Raw genomic sequence first — 17,207 nt, 5'->3', positions numbered from 1 at the left:
CATGAAATTACTTTTTCGAAAAGTGGGTGATCACTTTTCAATGTAAATTTAACTTAGAATGAGCACCCACTTTCTGGCCACCTGAGAGAGGGGCATTTTTCTGTGTTTTTCTTGGCTAAAAAGCTTTTTGTTTGATTTCTTTTGCTTGGTAATGACCCCTGAACTCTGGGACTATTTTCCATTTCACAGCCGTAGCCTTCGTTTAGTCGGCTTGAAAAACAGTGTTTATCGGTGTATTTGAAAGCTACAAATGCTACAAATGATTACTTTAAGTTAGAGAAAGTGAGTTAAAACTAAAAAACTATACAAAATACTGTCAGAAACCCACCAATTATGCCAGCCTATGTCATGGTAACATATATTTGTGGGGTTTCAGACACTGTTTTGTATAGTTTTTAGTTTTCAACTTACTTTCCCAAACTTAACGTATTCAACAGTCTGCGACCATTTCTGTTTTTCGAGCCGATTAAACATTTTACATTACATAAAAACACTAAACAATTATCCAGTTAGGTAGAAACGTAACTTACCTTACCTTTGCTTTCATTTATTTGTTTTTGGACAACTTTTTCCAATCTGTGTATAGTACCCCCCCATCAACCAAATATTAATTACTAACTCACATTTTTGTATACAGAAAACAACAACAAAAAAAAACATTTAGCGTTTCAACATTTTTGATACGTTCGGCTTCATCCACTTATTGTTGGTCGAGTCCAAACCATGAATGATTGACAGAAACTCCCGAGGATCCAGATCAAATTTTGCGAGAGTACCATTTTTTTTCATTTTCGCCTTCTTTTTCACTTTTTGGAGTGGATTGCTGTACTAAGAATATAAGAAACATGCATTTTTCTCTTTTTATCAAATTTTTCCATTACACCAAATTGAGCCACTGCAACGCGTGGCAGGGTACAGCTATTATATATATATATATATATATATATATATATATATATATATATATATATATATATATTTCTTCATTATTTTTGGTTTCGGTTTCGATTCAAACTGATGAGCCCAAGTCATACAGATACATTTTTTTTTAAATCACAACTTTATAATATATAAGAATCGATGGAAAAATGACTCTATAATAATACATGCGAAATCTACATAAATTAAAATATTAAATTTAAGTGTATTTTACGGGCGTGCCTGCTAGCTTAGATAAATCCTTTTGCAGTTTTAACAAAAGAGCTACAATAATATCACATCCACAGAATGCCAATATCAATATATTACATATGAAAAAGTCCGCTGTGGAATTTCCACAGGCCCAGCTAGTAGCTTACTATTGATCCTGTGGTTATATCTTTTATCAGGTTCTTACTATATATCTGAGCTTATAGGAATTTTCTTGTTCGTCTCAAATATATATATTTTTATTTATTTTCTCTTTCATTTCTGTTTATTAAAAGGCGTATGCTTCTCGAACTCCCCAATATTTGTATTTTTAATGTTCGCGTAGTAACCTTATCTCCCCTTGGTTAGTTAGTCCCATACCTTCTCTTTTTCATGTTCTCATAATAGTGCGCACTTTTTTCTTGCATATTACTATTATTCTTATTATCATTTGTACTCACTAGGAGTTCTCACACAGGTCATTATCAGGCCTCCGCAGAATACGAGTACTCTTCACCTCTTTCAATAATCTTTTCAAATAAATTTGCGTTATCCAAAGTGTCGTTTGCCATTGACTTTTCCCTGGCAATGACCATTGGTCTTCACTAGGATTTGGGTGGTAATGAGCCTCTACAAGGTCGCAGCATCCTTCGCATTTATCAATCAATCGGATGAAATTTAAATTCGCTGACAGATGCCTCACCAATGACAGAAGAAAGCCAGGTGTGCGAGCTGTTTCCACAATATTTCGGGCATGTTCCAGATATGTTTAAATTTACGATGTCAGCGTTTTACAAGGTCATTTGATGGGGCATACTTATCCTAGGTTTCCTTCATTTCAGCAAAAGTGTGGTGTGCGTCCTTCAAGTACAAAATCCAGATCACTGATTTTCATTCAATGCGATCAATTTTACACCTGATTCGATTCGAACACTTGTAAAGCAGAAATCACAAACAGTTCAGCGCTCTAATTTACCACATAATCCATAGAGATATAAATCATTGCACATGCAAAGTTTCAGCTAAAGCAGACAACTGGAAGTGCACAAGAGCCATAACTTATTGAACATACCTCGTATTATTAAAATGAATGTTTCTGTGGCATAAGATATTTTCCGTGAATCACTATTTTGCGAGCAGAGCTCACTAGTTTATAATTTGCTTGATCCAAATTCTTTGCGGCTGCACCACAGTGTACACTCGCAGATTGACGCTTATAATAATCCTGTCCAACCTGTCACGGAGAATTCTAGTAATCTCTGTCCGAATCTCATTCTGGAGAGCAGTAGTTATTTGAGAAGGTTGTTAGCATAGATCCGATCTTTTAGCGATTCCAGAGAAAATAATGTACAGATGTGGAGAATGTGCATGCCAAGCGTGAGATGAGCCGGGCATTAATATAATTACAATGGATGTATCCGAGTTAAGCAGTGGAGCAATGCAACGTTACTTTAGTCTTCTGACAGATCTCAGTATCCATGAATAATTTTATGAAACAATGGTGATAAAAAAAATTGCTACATATTTTAGGCCGCGATCACGGTTAACTCTAACTGGGAATGCGGTTTCGAATCTCGCTTAAAGTTCAGCTAAGCTGTAATATTTAGGGTACAACTACGTAAAGGTGGTAACTCTCTCCAAGAATTTCATGAATACTGCACCGTAAACAATGAACCTTATGGCTATATATATAAGAGGAAAAACTTAAAACTGTAAGTTAAAATTTGCAATAAAATTTAATTTTCAAATTTATTGTTCGACTGAAGAGTCCAAAATTGTTTTTGGAGTATTCAGACGAACAATAAATTTAATTGTAAAGTTAAACTTACTCTTTTAATTTCTTTCTTCTTATAATAAGGTATACTCTTCATTGTCTATGTATTGAGCTTTTTTATTTGGTTGGGAAAAACATATCTATATATAAAGACTGGCATTTATATTAGATTGAAGTTTACCATTGATTATATCAGCATTTTTATTTCCTTATATATATATATATATATATATATATATATATATATATATATATATATACATAACTAATCCATTTACGCACATAAAATTAATATACGAAAGTATAAATTTATGCGTAAACTTTAAGTATTTACTTCAAAAGTGCTCAATATATAGATAGAGCTAGTTAGTAATTTATAAAATGTATATGGCGATTAAGCTACACTAAATATTCTTCAGGCTTATGCATAAGCCTGAAGAATCCTAGAGTGGATGAAACGCGGAATATTCAGTGTAGCTTAATCGCTATATATATATATATATATATATATATATATATATATATATATATAATATATATTCATTCTTATTTGTTTTAGATTTGTTTTGGATATATATATATATATATATATATATATATATATATATATATATATATATATTAAAAATGTAAAGACACTCAGAAAACATCGGTACCGTCGGTTTGAAATTTGATATCTTTCAACAATAAACTTTACCCCATTATATCGGATTTGAAACCGACTGTACCGATGGTTTTCTGGCCATCTGTAAAATTGTAAACTTAATATTATGCTCTTATATTAAATTTTCTTTTATAATCGAGTATTTTTCCGGGTTTGTCCCTTCAAACACCACACAGTATATATATATATATATATATATATATATATATATATATATATATATATATATATATAATTATAAAACTCAAATGGCCTTGTAACGAATGATGTAACCTACTTTCCGGTTTATGGCATCCGTTGCACATGCGCGCATAAACATTAACATATAGCAACGTAAAAAAATAAACAAAAATCGCTTCTTTTGCAGATTTTGACCTGCGCACTGAAATATTAACGTTATTTTTTCGAAATTATTGTTTAACATGGGAAGATTGGGGGTGCTTTGCAATTATTCTTTATTACAACTATACTGTCGCTATTTTCTTACAACTAAACAACTTTAACTCGTTGATAAACATAAGAACAATTGTAGTAAAGCCACTACTACTACTACTACTACTACTACTACTGCTGCTGCTACTACTACTACTACTCTCTATCCGTCCCTTTTCCTTCCTCCCTTCCTTCCTTCTTTTTTATTTTTTGTTTACATTTCTAGATACAAAATAGTTGTGTGAGAACGGTGAATTTGTTGATACATTTACTAATCTGTTTCAATATTAGTTTTATTTTACTTTATTTATTTAGGTTTTATTTTTTTTGCTTCAGGCTTTATTAATTATTTTTTTTATTATTTTAAGTTTCTATAACTTGGTTGAAGGATTCCAATATGGGTTTTTCATTCTTATATTTCTCGTCGGTAGGTTCATGTGCGTTTTTGCTTGTAAATGACTTTCGTCGGCGTTCGATTCGTAGGAAAATCATGTTTAATTTTCGATTTTTGAGCGATTATTCAGAAAAATAGGTACCTTTACACGAATAGGGAGGAATTTTTTTTTCATGTTTGAGTGATCCGTCCGTGATTTTTCATTTTAATATACTTTTATAGAAATGTTTCTGTTATGTCAAAAAAAAACTATTTTCTTTACGCCACAAGTGTCACGCTCGTACATGAATTCCATAGCTAATATAACATAGTAACCCAACGGGTCACGGGTAGTCTAGTATATATATATATATATATATATATATATATATATATATATATATATATATATATATATATATATATATGACTAATGCTTCAAACACAAACCGGACACTGTACTGGAAAATGAATACCGCAAAAATCATTTGGGACATGGAGATACGAACAGATAAACTCATCCGAGCTAGAAGACTGGACGTCATGATAACTAAAAAGAAAAAAAAGGCCCTATCAAATTGTAGATTTTGCTGTCCCCGAGATAGAAAAACGAGGCAAATATGTGGAACTTACTAAATAACTTAACGGAATGTGGAAATTGGAGAAAATCAATTTAACAACAATAATTGTATGAGCATTAGGAACAGTCTCAAAGAACGTTCAGAACGAAAATTGGAGACATTTGAATCAAGGAGAAGACTCTAACAATGCAACGGACAGTTATGTGGAAAACAGCTGGAATCTGAAGGAAAACTCTCGATTGCGGAATTTAAATCTACAACATTGGCAAACGCTACAGCACAAAAGAAGTAAAACGAAAATCCAACCAAGAAAACTGAAACTGAAAAATTATAAAATTAAAAGTTTATCCCACCTTTAAATAGGTTCCCGCATCGGTTGGCACTAAACTCCAGAACGGAGCAGAGATGAGAGATTCTCTGGCAAAGGGTACAATAATTACAGGAGCCTAAGTAGCAAGTTTCTTCAAAAGGATCCGCCGAACTGGTTTCTACACTTAGCATTGACACACATCGTATACTGTATGGATGGCTATGCTCTAGCAACCAGTTGTCCCCGACCTTCTTAATTTTCTGCCTTCCTGATCATAGAAAAACACGACCAAGTTTTTTCACTCTCGGATTTAACCCCCTTCCACCTTTTATAAGTATATCCTTGCTTATTTTTTCTTGTACAGTTCCTTACAGGATTGTGCGAGGGATAGTCTAAAGGTAACGCCTTCTATTTTTTTGTTCCGCCCGAATGGATCGGGGAGCATTGCAATTTGCATTGTTATCATGACTGAACTGATGCATTTAAAACCTGAAAGTGTTATCCTTCTGTTGCAGGAGAACGTGCATTGAGAATGGTGCTGACTATGTAGAAAATAAAATCTTGAGCACAAAAGTGTAACTCGTTTTAATTGTACCACTCCCGTCTTTATAGTTTCTCTAACGTTTTAGTTAATAAAAAATAAACGGCTTTACTTTTGGAACGCTACTCGTGTGTAAGCAATTACGGGTTTTTTTTTCTGTTCGCAAGCAAGAATCGAAAACAACATTAAGCGTCACAAAGACTACATCTTCCAGATTTGCTGGGAGAGTGTTTACAAGGCTAAATACGAAAGTGAAGCCTCTTATAATTTTTAACTAGTGTTGTATATACTGTGAAATCGTACGTGTTTTGTGTGTATACGTGACACTAAATAAATTATCTGTTGTGTTCTTATCTTTCTTAATTGATTAACGGGCCATTTGAATATACATACGTTGTATTTGTGGTATTACGGATTGTTGTCCTCGTGTCCTAATGTCTACCTTAACGGCCCGTGACTCGACTAATGGTGTTGGTGCGTGCGCGTTAGAATATATAATACACGTAACGACGACATACCTGTTTCTGCTGCCGGTTGCTTCTGGGGGATTCGCCAACCGTGTTTGGGTGAGCTTGAGCCTGTTTAAAGGAAACGCTTCAAAACAGGGGCCCAAGACGAATGAGTGTTTATATATATATATATATATATATATATATATATATATATATATATATATATATATATATATATATATATATATAAATTATTCACTCCCCTGGTATTTCATCCCAGCAAAGTAAATCTTGGCTTTTGGGGAGACCCTCTTTACCCATCTTGCTTATTTGGCGTCTCTTATCCAACTGAAACTATGCCTGCACAAACCGGAACACGTGACACGTGACACGTCACGTCTGGTCCCCGTTCGGATACTTCCGGTGCAAACCAACCGGTCACAAAGTTTGATAATGTCAAAACATGTCACTATACAAACTTCTGTTGTCCACTCATCGCTAGATAGATGATTAGATATATAAATAGATAAATAGATAACAGACAATAAAATTCTTCTACACGGCCTTTATCTTATGCTAGTCTGTAGATATTCGCCTGTATTTGTGGATTGTGGCGTATATTTACTTATTCGAATTCTAATCAGTTTGAAATATTCAAGTCAAAACATATTTGCACCTTCTCATAAATCGAGATAAAAATAAGGAAACCTGCTTATCAGTCGTGTAGATGGATCATCGCAATCGCTTACTGTTATTTGGACGAATGACGTCATCCTTGTTTATGCCGCATTTGTTTTGTTTTTTTTATATTTCTCCTTTTAGATGCCCACTTTTTCCTGTTTGTCACGATTCAGTTTATATTTGTGGCTTCACAAGGGAGGAGAGACAGAAATAAATTGTTGTCACGACTGCGACAACTGTTGTGTCAACTAGCAATAAACGTAAACTGAGCGTTTCGGTCCACATGATTTAATACGGACAATACTGTCAACATGACCCGGCATAGTTCCAAACAATTCCGTCCACACGATCCAACATGGACCTGAACAATTCCGTCGATATGCACTGAAACGATCCTGAACAACTCCTTCATTATCATCCTGAACATTTCCATAAAAACGATCCGACAAAATCCTGAACAGTAAGATGGATGAAAGTTTTCGACTACCGCTCCTTCCATAACCAAAACATTTACATTAGTCCGACACCTAAGATGTCATAGAAATGACTCAGATTTTGTTGGACTGATTGTCGAGGTTAGAACCTCGACTAGCGTACTACGAAATACGCACACACCTTGCAAGTGAAAACAGACAATTTGATTTAAGAGCAGTTCAATGAAGGTCGATACTGGTCATAGCCGCCTATGATTAACAGTGAACGCCGGGAATTGACAGTTACAGTTTTTAATGACAGCTAGCGTCTACGAGTAAACGCAATTAATCTCTTTAAAACAGCACTAACCACCATTGACCATCCGTGACCGCCACAGGCACCTAGTGACAGACAGTTAATGCCAGTGCCTAATAATGCCCGACAGTTGAAGTCAAACGATTTCAGTTCAGAGCAGTCTAATAAAAGCCGACAGTGGCCATGGCCGTCAGTGACTGCCAGTTGCAAAGGCAGCCAATGTCAACCAGTAATAGCAAGTGGTAACTTCCTTCAGTTTCGACAAACTATGGATACCTACTGTAAGGGTGCCTTCGCGTGGATTTTTTTGTGGCAAGAGTTTTGCAATTACCAACTACACCCTTTTTGAATCGGCGTTGTTAAATACCAGTGGCAAGTGTAGGTTCTGGACGACTGGAAACAATGCTGAGAAAAGTTGAGACCACGTACAGCGCAATGAATTCGCAAATAGTCACTCATCTGCTACTAGACAGGCTTAAAGTTACCTTTGGTGATCTGACGAGAACCGGTGTGTCAATGTGATTACGCCGTGTATACCTGCAAGTGACTGCTTCAATACACCACTAATCGCCAGTAACCATCAGTGCTGAAAAAGACAGATAGTGACAACTAACTGCGACTGCCAGACAATGCCTGATAGCAAAAGTCAGATAATTTCATCTTGGCCACGGCCACCAGTGGCTGTTATTGTGCAGGGCTCACTAGCAACCGTAGTTTAATTTGTTTTTCAGGGGCAGTTTCTTTACTGCCTATTCTGGGTTGGTGTCATATTTTCACCGAGAAACGTCTGTATACGTGTCTAGCTAGTCTGCATCTTTCGCCCATTATTTGCAATCCTCTCATAATATTCTTCATCAGCCATCTGACAATCTCCGTCAGTCTTATCATCTTTAGTCTGGTAAGTAATAGCTCATTCTTTTGCATTTTGTCAGATCAGCCAACTTCCCATCTGCGGAACACAATACAATAGGATTGATCCCCCTTCAAGTTACAACATGCCATCTTCAAGTTGAATGTAAACAAATTAATAACAAGCGCCATCTTAGATAAAACCATTATATTCATTCCACCATCGTTTCCAGTCCTCTCATACTATTGGTTATCATCCAGTCGACAATCTTATTAATCCTTATCGTCGAGTGGCCTTTGGTAAGTAAGTTTGGTCAGATTGGTAAGAGTATTTGTATTCTTGCGGGCTCATGGCGTAACGGATAATATACCCGGTGACACTCAGTTCTTAGTGTCACTCTTCTAATGATACTCAGAATACAATTACGATTCACACCGACACCTTTTCTTCAGACAAGCGATACACTATACAACATATGTACTTACATCAAGTAAGCAAATCAAAATATACATCGTCAATAATAAGGAAGATATAATGACGTTTATCAGCGTTTTCTGATAACCCCTGTCCTTTCTTTTATCAAAAAATGATCAAATAAGTAGGTTATCGGACATAAGTAGGTCGACGAATAGCAAGTATATAGCATAGAATACAAATATTAGATGTGTTTTTTGGGGACCCTACGCCAATAAGTAGATATTGAGTTAGCTAGTCTGAATTTTGGCGAGGATTACATTAGTATATGTTAGGATAACTGTCTGCAAACAAAGTGTACCTCAAAACAGGTGAGGTAAGTTGGAGAAGTAGTCAAGAGGTCAACCTCCATAAAAAATTTAGAAGAACGGTGGCATATCATGTATTTGAGCAAGAGAAAACTATTTACATCAGTCTCGCTAAAGAAGCTGTGCAGATGGGACGTGGCCACATAATGCGAATAATCTAAGGCGAATTTCACTTCGATGTCTGTCCGTCTGCAACTCTCAATCTTTCAATTGATGAACTAACTTTAGAAGGAAATGATTATACTTAAGTAGTATCTCTCCCCAAAAGTAAAATCTCTCTCCAATAAAACCATGAAAACACAGCAAAGTTTCTTTTTGTTTTTATAGATGGGTAGGTATTCGTCTTAGTTAAATAAAAGATTATATTAGATGTAGTACATGGGAGCATGAATCTAATCTATTTTTTGTATATTTGCGTTTATGTAATTTTACATTATAATAGTGCACGCATAGTATATATATATATATATATATATATATATATATATATATATATATATATACGTGTGTGTGTGTGTGTGTGTGTGTGTGTGTGTGTGTGTAGAATATCAAGAAAAACAAAAACAAAACAAAATAAAAATATATATACTAATGCATATAAAATTTGGAGTTTGTTCCCTATGGACTCGAAAACCGCTGGGTCAGTTTTAATTGAATGTTACACGAAGGTACTTTATGTGACTGGCAGTGTCCTTATATAGGGTTTCGTATCGGAATGTCTTTGATAAGTATCAATAATCGAAATTATTCTATGGAAAAAGGAACAGTTGATTTTGGCCAAAGTTAACACCTTACACAATCTTGCATCACAGCTGTATTTGAAAAGTTTTATTTCCACAAAAGTTAAAAGACCCAACGTATAAAATAAACAATAGGTTCTTTGATATGACAGGGACGCGTTCGAAAAATATATATGTATATATTCACCATTTTTTATGACAATAAAAATATGGGAGTGTGAAACATTCGTTGATCATTCATTCAATCCATATTTTTATTATCATCGAAATCGATGAAATATACCATTTTTCCAATCAAATCGATTGATTGCTTTCTCTAATTGGGGACCTATCAGATGCACTTAAGGGAAGCTTCACATTTCTCTGACACTGACTAATTTCACACTATATTGTAGTCTACATTGCACTGTAGAGAACCTAACGTTGATTTTATAAATCATCTTTAGATATAATGCATTGAAATAAAGTTTAAAATGCATAAGTCTCATGCTTCAATTGTGCTCTTAACAAAAACGTGCCCCTGTCATATCAAAGGACCTACTGCTCATTTTTATATCAACTTTGTTTCTATTCGTAGCCAAGAGTGACCAACAAAATGATGTTTCCTTACAAAGAGAAAATGTTATATATATAATAATATAAATATACAATATAAATATACAAGAAATAAATGTTACCATAGTCAATAAAAGTTACTTTTATGATAGAAAAGTTCATTGGTTTGTATTTTTAAGTAGTTTGTAAAAAAAAAATTTTTTTTTATTTACTAACCGGTTTAAAAAAAATCAAAATGGCAGCGACTTTGAAATGGAGAGCCCCGTTTTTAATTTGAAGGAGGGGCACTTGAGCATTCTGTGTTAAAAATTTAAGAGAGTTCCCTCAACGTAAGGAATATTTATAAACATATTTTAATGTTTTCCGTTATTTTGTGCTTGAGTAATATTCGATTATGGCATGTGTAGTTTATATAAAAATTCATTTAAGTAGTTATCGCCTCAAATTTCGTTTTAATTTCGGTTCGCTGAAATTATTTCAAGTAAAGAGCATTAAAAACTATTTCAAAACAAAAAAATACATGAACTGAACTTTTATTGACTATGGTAACATTTATTTCTTGTATATTTATTTTTTCGGTTAGACGCTTGTTGGCTTTTCTGCTAAACATTCTTGCTAAACAATATCGACGAAATATCGAAAAACAAAGAAACAAAAACAGTTTTGAAAAATAATGAAGCTTTACTTACTTTAGTAAAATAATCCGAAACAGCAAAATGGGATATTAAAAAAGTAAACACGTAATTACTTTAGTTTTCTAAAGCAAAGAATCGATATAAATATGAAGAAGAAAATGGCGCCCTTTTCAAGCAGAACAGCTTCGTTTCAGTTTTACAGTATTGAACGGTGTAATATTGCGCCGTCGGATTCAGGGTTGTACTATTGTAATGTAAAAAAACACGCAGAAAGGGTTGTAATCAACTGAATTCCTTCTAGTAGACTTATAAAAAAAGCTTAAACAGATATATAAATAAAAATAAAGAGTTTATGAAAATGTTTTTAAAAAGACACGTAATCACGTAAGCAGGATTTTTCCTTCTTTTGACGCGATAACAAGTAACGTTCTTATTTTTTATTATTTATCTATTTATCTATTTTCGAAAGAGTGTCACGTGCAAGTGGAGAAGGAAAAAACTGACTTACTCAAAATTTGTGTCGAGAATTGTCTAAAGTTCCGACCGTTTTTTTTGGGGGGGGGGCTTTCACTTTAATAAGAACGTGAATTTATGAAGTGAATTTATTTGACACAATATGATTGAACTAAAAAAAATAAATAAAAGCTAACGTGAATTAAGATTAAAGTTAGGGTGTTATTGTGGACCCTCACCCCTATTAAAAAACCTTTTTAAACTTTTTGACATATTTACATTCTATGGAGGTCAGGCGCGAACGAACACCCAATAATTTTATTGTACCATATTTCTTCAAACTGAAACATAATTATCAAAGTATACTTACGAAAATAGATATGAAAAGTCTTTGTTAAAGTTTATGCCATATTTCCATGGAGTACAGGCGCGAACGCAGACCCCACAATTTTATTATATAATCCCTATTTAAGTTAAAACATACTTATCAAAGTATTCTTATGTACATCTATATCAAAACCCCTTGTAAACGTTTTTTTTTTCATTTTTTATTTCCATACTTTGGGGGCCAGGCGCAAACGCAGACCCCTCAATTTTTATGAACCACCGTTCTGCCAGATCAAACATACCCATTCCTGATCCTCGATACATTTTCCATCATTATATGTAATCAGTTTTTTTTTAAATAGTCAACCATATAGGAGCCTATTCGTGACTAGACACACACACAGACGTTCAGCTTTATATTATAGATATATAAACTATTGTACTTAATAAAAGTCCAATTGGCGTGTTTAAGGGAAAGTATAGTGATGAATTCCCCTCTCAAGAACTGAAAATTAATACAATTGCCTAATCTATTCATGCAATCAACTAGGTAGTTAAAATAACCATTTATGGACGAGAAACACTATTATTAAATAAAACAATCAGAAAATAAAAATATGAATGAAATACTGAAATAAAATGTAGTTATCAACATTTGAATCTAAAAAGATAAAAAGTAAAATTAATATAGCAGCGACTTATCTCGAAAAGAGTTCCGCCTCCAAAATGCTATTGAAGGGAAATTAGCTTTAGTAAGTAGTAAGTAATCAACCATCTCAGCAAAAATAACCTTCTTCGTGACACACAATATGGTTTCCGTTCTGCTAGATCTACAGGAGATGTGCTTGCAGTTATATCTCATAGGATTAGCGAATCTCTCGACAGAGGCAACCTTTCTAGGGCAATTGCTCTTGACATATCAAAGACATTTGATAGGGTATGGCATAAAGGTTTACTTCACAAGATCTATGGTATAGCTGGAAATGTCTTTTCAATTATTAAATCATCTCTCTCTAATAAGTTCATAAGAGTAGTAGTTGATGGGCAAAAATAAGAAGCTCACAGTATTAATACTGTAGTCCCTCAGGATTCCATCCTGGACCCAACTCTTTTCCTGATCTACTATAATGATCTTCCACATCACATCCTTACATCATTCGTAGACATTTATGCTGATGACACTACCATCTATAGTAGTATATCTAAAACCATAAACGACAAAGTTCTCTCCGATTCTCTCTCTTCTGATCTTGAGCACGTGGTACAATGGGGAAAGGAGTGGTTGGTTACTTTTAATGCATCTAAAATCAAGATCCTATCTTTACATCATCAACATTCTGATCCTCATCTGGCATCAATTGAAATGAATGGCTCTTGTCTTGGGGAAGCCTATATGTTTTGACAAGCTTCTAGGATTAACATTTACTCCTGATCTTAAATGGAACACGTACATCAAATCTGTTGCCATGGCTGCTGGAAAAATGGTCGGATCCTTCTATCGACCCAGTAGATATCTCACTACTGATGCAATTCTCTATCTATATAAGAGCCAAGTAGTCCAAGGATGGAGTACTGTTGCCACATCTGGGCAGGAGCTGCTAGAAAGGACTTGTCCTGTCTCGTAGGGGATGTGCTTTTCTCTTCCCTGCAACCTCTATCTCACAGAAGAGATGTTGCGAGTTTGTCTCTGGTTTTTAACGTTATTTTTTATGGCAAGTGCTCGACTGAGCTTCAATCTATGGTTCCCCCTCGCCAAACTTTCACAAGAAACACTCGTCTAGCTTAAAACACTATCAATAATTCTCCCACACTTTATCTGTGCCTAAAGCAAAACGTAGATTGCATAAACAAAGCTTCTTTCTTAGAACTGCACGCCTGTGGAATTGTCTTTCGTTTTCCTGCTTTCCGGCTGACTACAATATGGTTGTCTTCAAGTTCAACGTAAACAAGATCTTGATGAGCCGTTCCACTTAAGTTAACAAATTTACCGAATTTCCACTACTAACGATTACTATATTGTCCAGTTGACTACTGTACACTCTTGACCCTTATCCTTGAGTGGTCTCTGGGTCTTGATAAGTGGTTATGCCCATGTAATATATATATATATATATATATATATATATATATATATATATATATATATATATACACTATAATAGAAAAGTAAGCGAAACGGTTTGGAGGATTTTTATAAAATTTACCCCAAAATGTATTATTATTGCCTAGCAGCGTTGTATCGGAATGTCAGCGATAAGTATCGATAATCAATAATCGAAATTTCCGATGAAAAATGAACAGGCGATTTTGACCAAAGTTAACACCTCCTATTCTATTCTAACATCACAATGCATTTGAGAAATTTTATTACCACACAAGTAGAAAAGTTCTGCATATAAAATCAACAGCATATACCTCGAATATAAATATGTATATGTACACACACGCACATACGGATAAACACACAGATATAAATATATATATATATATATATATATATATATATATATATATATATATTTAGGAACTGCTAAAAACAGCCTATCCTGCCTTGACTGAGTACAAAATAGACTTCGTGGCTTAGTGGGGGATGCCCTTTTTTCTACCCTGCAACCTCTCTCCTACAGAAGAGACGTTGCGAGCCTATCCTTGTTTTATCGTTATTTCCATGGCAGGTGCTCGTCTGAACTCCAGTCTCTGCCCCCCCCTCGCCAATCTTTCACGAAAAACACCCGTCTAGCTGAATCCACTGTGAAAAATTCCCCCCACTCTATATCTGTGCCTAAATCAAAACGTGGATTCCATGAACAAAGCTTCTTTCTTAGAACTGCACGCCTGTGGAACTCTGTTCCGTCTGCCTGCTTCCCACCGGACTACAACTTGGATGTGTTCAAGTCAAACATTAACAAATTCCTAATGAACCGCCCCCCTTAAGTAAACACTTCATCAAATCTCCACACTAACGTAATGTACTTGCAATAACCCTTATCCCTGAGTTTCTTCCAATCCTTGATAAGTGGTGATCACTGTGTAAAATATATATGTATATATATATACGTACAAATATACGCACATACTCGTGCACATATTCATATATGTACGCACACAGACAATGAAATAAAAGTATCAACATTTTTGAGCCGTAAGGAGGGAATTTTAAAGGTAAAGTCTTGCTCTATTCTGTTTATATATATATATATATATATATATATATATATATATATATATATATATATATATATATATATATATACTAGCAAAAGTACCCGTCGTTGACTGGGTGCAAAAACAGCCTACAGAAAATGGACTCTGATTTATGAAAGTATGATAGGTTATAAAAAGGAAGGGTTGTAAATTTGGGTTGAATTTGGAGGTATCAAAACCAAAGCAAAATATGATGAAAGTAAAACTAAAATAGATAAACTCCACAATTTATTATACCATACCTGCTCACACTGAAACATTTATCACAATATTCTGTGGATCTATATTAAAAAACCTTGTTAAACTTTGTGACATATTTCCATTCTATAGAGGTAAGGCGCAAACGAACACCCCATAATTTTATTATACCATATTTCTTCAAACTGAAACATAATTATCAAAGAATACTTACGCAGATAGATATGAAAAGACTTTATTAAAGTTTGTGCCTATTTCCATTCTATGAAGGCCAAGCACGAACACAGACCCCACAATTTTATTATATCATCCCTATTTAATTAAAACATACTTATCAAAGTATTCTTATGTACATCTATATCAAAAACACTTGTAAACGTTTTTTTTTATTTTTAAATATTTTATTTCCATACGTTGTGGACTAGGCGCGATCGCAGACCCCACAATTTTAACGAACCACTGTTCTGCCAGATCAAACATACCCATTCCTGTGTCTCGATACATCTTCTATCAATATATGTAATCAGATTTTTAAAATATTCAACCATATAGGAGCCTATTTGTGACCACACATACACACACACACACATTCAGCTTTATATTATATATATATATATATATGTATATATATATATATGCAATGGCATCATATTTATTACTGCTCTTGTGTAAATACTAACATCTATTGGTGTCTCATAGATTTGTAATTCTGTTCTCCATTTGTCTTTCTACATCGTATATATCGTATTTTTAAATATGACGTTCAATTCATATCTTATATCTACATGGTAAGAGTCTCTACTACTGTTGCTATTATATCTGTATTTTTTTGTATTTTTTTTTTTTTTAATTTTCCGTTCTACACATCTTAACAAAATGTCATTTTTTCCCACAGTTTCAATTGTATGCTGGACATTTCTTTTGTGAGAATTGCAGCAAAATGTACAATGTTCCATCCAGTTCTGACTTTTGGCGAGATTTCTTCTTATCGATGCCGCCATATTGTTTTTTTTTTTCACTCTTATATTATTTTCTTCCCGTATCATTGAAATAAATTTCTGTTTCCTGCGTAGCCATTATTTCGAGTGTTTTTTTCGTTTATTCGGCACTAGGGCTTTCTTGTATCGTATTCTTTTTCTTTATATAGTGATGCTTCTCTCTTTCAGTAAGTTATCGTTAATCCCCCAGATCAGATTGTCTTTTATCAAGTTAGCATGTTCGTTTATGCCATGAAAACATTTTGACATAAATAATTTCATGTGTAAATGTTAATAACGATTATAATAATAATCGGCGGGCCAATATCTAACACATATATATGAACTAGCCTGCATGCCCGACGTTGCCCGGGTGTTGTGAGGTGTGTGCTGAGCAAAGAAAACTAGTAGTACGCGGTAACCTGTATCGCGAAGGAGGAAAAGAACGTGAAAAAAACGTGACGTTTTTGCTGTTGCGTCCATCGCCAAACCGAAAGTGATGAAGGTTTAAATTAAGGCTAGTCAATTGAAAGAGGGGTGAATTTCGAAAATATCCGCGAAAAAGGCGATCCCACCCTGTAGAAAAGTACCTAGTTGACGGTGAATGAATTGTTTTTAGCCAATTTTTCTATATTTGTCGTCCGAAGGGTCGAGCCTCCAAACGATACCGACCTCTTGGAAATCCGTCGCCTCTATCGAAAGTTTTTGGCATACATACATACATACATACATACATACATACATACATACATACATACGCACATTTAAATAGACAGGTGAGATTTATATTATAAAATATGGCACAGTTAGATGGAGATATA

Source organism: Euprymna scolopes, chromosome 30, assembly GCF_053919585.1.
Source record: "Euprymna scolopes isolate OS-2025 chromosome 30, ASM5391958v1, whole genome shotgun sequence".
Lineage (NCBI taxonomy): Eukaryota > Metazoa > Mollusca > Cephalopoda > Sepiida > Sepiolidae > Euprymna > Euprymna scolopes.
Note: the sequence above shows the minus strand (reverse complement) of the source record.